Source organism: Triticum urartu, chromosome 3 (assembly GCF_003073215.2).
Source record: "Triticum urartu cultivar G1812 chromosome 3, Tu2.1, whole genome shotgun sequence".
Classification (NCBI taxonomy): domain Eukaryota; kingdom Viridiplantae; phylum Streptophyta; class Magnoliopsida; order Poales; family Poaceae; genus Triticum; species Triticum urartu.
Window position 1 is genome coordinate 588,759,087 of NC_053024.1, and position 7,467 is coordinate 588,766,553.

The window sequence follows — 7,467 nt, forward strand, 5'->3', positions numbered from 1 at the left end:
TGCCGCGTTCAACGCATTCAAGGCATAAAGTCATGCTTCAGTGTTTTGAACAATCTGAGCATGGTAGCTTACTATCTCACCGGAAGGATGTAGGAGATGAACGACTTTGGTGGCACAAACGATAGAGGCAGTATGTGATTTCAACCATTCCATTCCTAGAATGAGGTCAATGTTGGAAGAATCCAGAATAATGGGAGAATCATGAAATTCCAACCCTTCGATTTCAACGGGGACGTCGTGACCAATCAAGGTAGTTCGACACTGACCCGCAGGGGTGCGTACCACTATCAGAGTGTTCATGGGCTCGCATCGGATGTCGTGTGCGTAAGAAAAATTTTCTGACATGAATGAATGTGATGCTCCTGAATCGAATAAAAAAGAAGCCGGTACTGAATTTACGAGAAGAGTACCCATCACAGTGGCGGGCTGGTCTTGAGCTTCATTCATATCAACATGATTAGCCTGACCACGACCATAAGGTCTGGCATTGTTGTTATGGGGCTGATTGTTACGGCCAGTTGAGGGCAAAGCCAGCTGGTTCCTTTTCTGATTGCACTCTTTGGCAAGGTGACCTGGACGACCACATCTGAAGCACAGACCATCATTGGGATTGGTAGCAGATATGACGGAGACGTATCACTCATCTTTGGGCCCGTCAGCGCAGAAGTGTCGGATATGGATTCCCCACAACATGTATCGTCCAGCTGTACCTGCACCAAGACAGACCTATGCTGCACCTCGTCTGCCTCCGCCACTGTCGAGGCAGCCTCTTCGAGCTGTACCACCCCAAGCGCCTACTTTTCCAAACACTTTTACCCTTGTTTTGGACTCTAACTTGCATGATTTGAATGGAACTAACCCGGACTGACGCTATTTTCAGCAGAATTACCATGGTGTCATTTATGTGCAGAAACAAACGTTCTCGGAATGACCTGAAACTTCACGGAGCAAATTTTTGGAAAATATAAAAAAATACCTGCAAAATATGAAGGCCAGGGGGCCCACCACCTATCCACGAGGGTGGGGGGCGCCCCCCTACCTCGTGGGCCCCCTGGAGCTCCCCCGACTTCAACTCCAACTCTATATATTGTGTTTCGGGGAGAAAAAAACCAGAGATAAGAATTCATTGCGTTTTACGATACAGAGCCGCCGCCCAAGCCCTAAAACCTCTTGGGAGGGCTGATCTGGAGTCCGTTCGGGGCTCCGGAGAGGGGAATCCATTTCCATCGTCATCATCAACCATCCTCCATCACCAATTTGATGATGTTCACCGCCGTGCGTGAGTAATTCCATCGTAGGCTTGCTGAACGGTGATGGGTTGGATGGGATCTATCATGTAATCGAGTTAGTTTTGTTAGGGTTTGATCCCTAGTGTCCACTATGTTCTGAGATTGATGTTGCTATGACTTTGCTATGCTTAATGCTTGTCACTAGGGCCCGAGTGCATGATTTCAGATCTGAACCTATTATGTTTTCATCAATATATGAGAGTTCTTGATCCTATCTTGCAAGTCTATAGTCACCTATTATGTGTTATGATCCGTTAACCCCGAAGTGACAATAATCGGGATACTTACCGGTGATGACCGTAGTTTGAGGAGTTCATGTATTCACTATGTGTTAATGCTTTGTTCCGGTACTATATTAAAAGGAGGCCTTAATATCCCTTAGTTTCCGTAAGGACCCCGCTGCCACGGGAGGGTAGGACAAAAGATGGCATGCAAGTTCTTTTCCATAAGCATGTATGACTATATTCGGAATACATGCCTACATTACATTGATGAACTGGAGCTAGTTCTGTGTCACCCTAGGTTATGACTGTTACATGATGAACCACATCCGGCATAATTCTCCATCACCGATCCATTGCCTACGAGCTTTCCATATATTGTTCTTCGCTTATTTACTTTCACGTTGTTATTTCTATCATCACTACAAAATACCAAAAACATTACTTTTACTACTGTTAACTTTTGCTACCGTTACCACTACTATCATATTACTTTGCTACTAAATACTTTGCTGCAGATACAAAGTTTCCAGGTGTGGTTGAATTGACAACTCAACTGCTAATACTTGAGAATATTCTTTGGCTCCCCTTGTGCCGAATCAATAAATTTGGGTTGAATACTTTACCCTCGAAAACTGTTGCGATCCCCTATACTTGTGGGTTATCAAGAAAATTTTCTGGCGCCGTCGCCGGGGAGCATAGCTCTATTCTTTGAGTCACTTGGGATTTATATCTGCTTATCATTATGAAGAACTTGAAAGATACAAGAACCAAGATTTATCCCTCAACTATGAGGGGAGGTAAGGAACTGCCATCTAGCTCTGCACTTGATTCACCTTCTGTTTTGAGTAAGCTTGCGACACCTAAACCTGCTTCTGCTATTCGTTCTGATATGTCGCATGTTATTGATGATGCCACTTCTACTATACATGATACTTATGATGAAACTACTTCTATGCTTGATACTACTGTGCCACTTGGTGAATTTCTTGATGAACAACTTGCTAGGGCTAGAGAGATTGAAAATATTGAATCTGATAATACTGATGAAATTGATGATGAAGATTTGCCTGTTATTCCCGAGGGTTATGTTTTTGATAAAGAAGCTTCTTTAGCTATTTTAGCTTAAAAAGATAGATACGAACTTAAGAGGTTATTAGCTAAATGGAATAAGCAATATTTAAATGCTAGGATGAAACCTGACCTTGCTTTTGCTACTTCACCTATCTGTGTTATTGATAAGGATTATGAATTCTCTGTTGATCCTGATATAATTACTTTGGTTGAATCTGACCTTTTCATGGCTATGAATCTGAAACTGTTGTGGCACATCTTACTAAATTAAATGATATAGCCATCCTGTTCACTACTGATGAGAGAACTCGTTACTTTATATCCTTCAAATATTTCCGTTCTCATTAATGGGTGATGCTAAGATATGGTTTAATTCTCTTGATCCTGGTTGTGTGCTGTAGCGACCCGACCTCAGACGGTCAAGTCTCTGTGTGTCTGTGCTATCCCTGGATCTGTATGCTAGCACACACAGTACATCAATGTATATATCAAAGTGAAATCACATGTATAAGTAACGAAAAAATGATATATACCTTATGAATCTCAACGGAAATAGGCAAACGGGTGTGGAGTCCCATCAACGCCATAGGCAAGTTGAGTGCGGACCGTAACCCTATCGTATCACTTAATCGTCGGATAATACCTGCAACATATTATGTTGCAGCCGTACAGGTCAGTATGTTGAATGTACTGGCAAGTCACACCACAAGAGATGAATAAATGTCCTATTTATACATGCAATATGGCTGGTGGATGGTTCTAAATTTAATTTGCATAAAGCTGATTTTCCCTATCATAAAAAATATCCTTTCGTAGTGGTGGAGTGTTGTAACACCCCGGATGTAATTTACCTTATTTGTACTCCAACTCTTGCCGTTTTCCGGCACTAAGTTATTTTATTTCATCATTGTCGGGTTTTGTCTCCGTGTGTTGTTGTCTTTGTCATGCATTTCATATCATGTCATCATGTGCATTGCATTTGCATACGTGTTCGTCTCATGCATCCGAGCATTTTCCCCGTTGTCCATTTTGCATTCCGGCGCTCCTATGTCCTCCAGTGGTCCTTTCTACCTCTTTTCGTGTGCGGGTGTTAAACGTTTTCGGATTGGACCGATACTTGTCATGCGGCTTTGGTTTACTACCGGTAGACCGCTTGTCAAGTTTCGTACCATTTGGACTTCGTTTGATACTCCAACGGTTAACCGAGGGACCGAAAAGGCCTCGTGTGTGTTGCAGCCCAACACCCCTCCAAACTGGCCCAAAACCCACCTAAACCTCTCCCATCATCTAGAGCGTTCGATCATGATCGCGTGGCCGCAAACCGCACCTCATTTGGAGCTTCCTAGATCCTCCTACCTCTATACATAGCCCCTCCCCCAAAAATCCCGGGTCTCCTTCCACCCTAACCCTAGAAAAACTCCACCCGCCGCCGCCGGACAAAAATCCGGGCAGCGGACGTGTCCGCCCGCTCCGCCGGACCAATCCTGGGGCGCCACGTGTCCCAGCGCGCCCCACGTCGCCGCCTCGCCCGCGCCGGCCCGCCCGGGCCCAGGCGGGCCCCCCCGGCCCGAGCCGCCGCCGCCCGAGGCCCTCGCCTCCCCGCGCCCGCGCCCGATCCCTGCTGCCATCGCCTTCGTCGCCGGCGCCGCCCCACCGCCGTTTCCGCCCGCCGCCGTCGCCGGAGGTCAGGCGCCGCTCGCCGCCCTCGCCCGCCGCCGCCTCGGCGACCGAAGCCGATCCCCGCCGCGTCGCGCCGAACGTCGCGCCGCCCCGCGGGTCCCCGGCCTCCCCGTGCCCCGAGTCCCGCCGGCCGCCGTCTTCTTCATCTACTCCGGCGAGAGCTCCGATGATCTCAGATCCAGCCTCGGTTCGTGCGCTGCGAGGAACCCCTGGGGTTGACCTTTTCCTTCCTCCCTCATATTATTTTCTTGCATACTTTGTCATGCCATAACTCTGTCATCATAGCTCCGTTTCATGCGTGTAGCATATAAAAATGTTTGTCTCGACGAGTACATCATTTCATATCATTGCATCATTTTCATTTGAGCTCATCTTGATGCCCGAAATGCTGTTGGAAGAGGGCTATGTGAGGAATATGTCAGATCTGTTTCAGCAAATGGCCTTTTGTCATTTTTGCCATGATTAATGTGTGCATGCTATGATCCTGAGCTCTACCTGTGTTTTGTAGAATGCCATGCCATCTTTACAGGGTTGTATGCCATGTATTTTTGTGATCTATGTGGTGACTAGCACAAGCATGCAAAGTAGCATACTCGATGATGCTGATTTCAGGGACTTAGAATTCCACAAAAGTCCTTGTCCTGTTTTTTGTTTTTATGCCATATGTTCATGTTGTTTCCTAGTGATCCGTGCCTCTTTTGAGGATGATCAGTAAGGATGTTTTGTTAACATTGTGGTGCTCTATCCATGCATGTCTTTGTTTGCAATTATGGAGCAACCTAGCTTGAGTCAATCAAGCTCTACTTTTGCTATAAATTGTTCCTGGCAGATCGTTAACATGTTTAGCGATTTTGCCGAGGTTGTTGTTGTTGATCCGTGCATGTTATGATGTTGTTCTTGCCATGTCTAGCTTCTATGCCATGTCTTATTGATGGGTGTATGCTTAGTTTGTCATGCAATGCCTCGTAGTGAGTGCATTGAGCTCGTAAACATGCCTACTTGTTAACAGTTTTGCATGCTCCAGTTTTTCACTAAGTCTGAATCTGTTTATGTTTTTGCTATGTTCACATGCTTGCAATTGTATTTTCTGATCCCTTTTGGCTCACTACGGGACTTTTGTTATATGCTTAGAGTAGCTTCATCCCATGCCTTGCTTTGCCATGATATGTTCCTGTAGCATGTAGTTTTCATGCTCTAAAGACTACTTCCTGATGATAAATTCCTGATTTGTTGTTATTTCACTAAGTCTGAAACTAGTAATATTTTGCACTTTTGCCATGCTTGTTTGAACCTGTTAATGGATGAATTAGCCGTAGCTCAGTGTTCATCTTTTGTCAAGCATCATGAGTGGATCCCAGCCATGTATCTTGATGCTTTTAGATGGCTACTTGCTGATTATCGTAGACCGGTGCCATATTTGTTTTGCTTGCCATTTCCAAACCGTGCATCCGATTCCGGTGATCTTTATATCGTTTCAACCGAAATCAACTCCCCTTTCCAGTGGCACTCTTGGATTTCCAAGTTGAGGCCAGGTTCAATCATTCCTTTGCAAATCTTGCATATGCATCACATACCGCTCGGCCTTATGTCTGGTGTTTTGTTCCACTCTTGCCGCCCTAGTTTCCGTCATATCGGTGTTATGTTCCCAGATTTTGCGTTCCTTACACGGTTGGGTTATATTGTGAAAGGATCGAGAAGAGGTGTCTAGAGGGGGGGGGTGATTAGACACTAAGTGCCAAAAGTTGCAGTTTTTAATATTCTTAAGTTTAAGTGGAGTTTAAGCACAAGTTTAACAAACACAATACATATCATGCAAGCATGCAATGAGTATATGAGCAGCGGAAAATAAAGCATGCAACTTGCAAGAATGTAAAGAGAAGGGTTTGGAGTATTCAAATGCAATTGGAGACACGGATGTTTTTGTCGTGGTTCCGATAGGTGGTGCTATCGTACATCCATGTTGATGGAGACTTCAACCCACGGAGGGTAACGGTTGCACGAGTCCACGGAGGGCTCCACCCACGAAGGGTCCACGAAGAAGCAACCTTGTCTATTCCATCACGGCCGTCGCCCACGAAGGACTTGCCTCACTAGCGGTAGATCTTCACGAAGTAGGCGATCTCCTTGCCCTTACAAACTCCTTGGTTCAACTCCACAATCTTGTTGGAAGCTCCCAAGTGACACCTAGCCAATCTAGGAGACACCACTCTCCAAGAAGTAACAAATGGTGTGTTGATGATGAACTCCTTGCTCTTGTGCTTCAAATGATAGTCTCCCCAACACTCAACTCTCTCTCACAGGATTTGGATTTGGTGGAAAGAAGATTTGAGTGGAAAGCAACTTGGGGAAGGCTAGAGATCAAGATTCATATGGTTGGAATGGAATATCTTGACCTCAACACAAGTGTAGGTGGTTCTCTCTCAGAAAATGTGTATTGGAAGGGTAGGTATGTTCTGATGGCTCTCTCCACGAATGAAGAGTGGGTGGAGGGGTATATATAGCCTCCACACAAAATCTAAATGTTACACACAATTTGCCAAACTCAGTGGGACCAAATGATTAAACTCGGTCGGACCGATTCAGCAAACCTAGTGACCGTTAGGATTTTCGGTGGGACTGAGATGCAACTCGGTAGGACCGATATGGTTAGGGTTAGGGCATAACGTAATCTCGGTGTGACCTATTACACAAACTCGGTGGGACCGATTTTGGTAATAAGCTAACCAGAGAGTTGGTCAGGCAAACTCGGTGGGACCGATTACACAAACTCGGTGGGACCGATTTTGGTAATAAGCTAACCAGAGGGTTTGCATTGTAATCTCGGTAGTACCGATTGCTCAAACTCGGTGAGAACGATTTTGGTAATGGATATACACAGAGAGATTACAATCCCATCTCGGTGAGACCGAGATCCCTATCGGTGAAACCGATTTGCTAGGGTTTGTGGCAGTGGCTATGACATTTGAAACTCGGCGGCGCCGGATAGAAAGAATCGGTGGGGCCGAGTTTGACTTTTGGTTTAGGTCATATGTGGATGTGGGAAGGTAGTTGAGGGTTTTGGAGCATATCACTAAGCACTTTGAGCAAGCAAGCCATTAAGCAACACCTCATCCCCTCTTGATAGTATTGGCTTTTCCTATAGACTCAATGTGATCTTGGATCACTAAAATAGAAAATGTAGAGTCTTGATCTTGAAGCTTGAG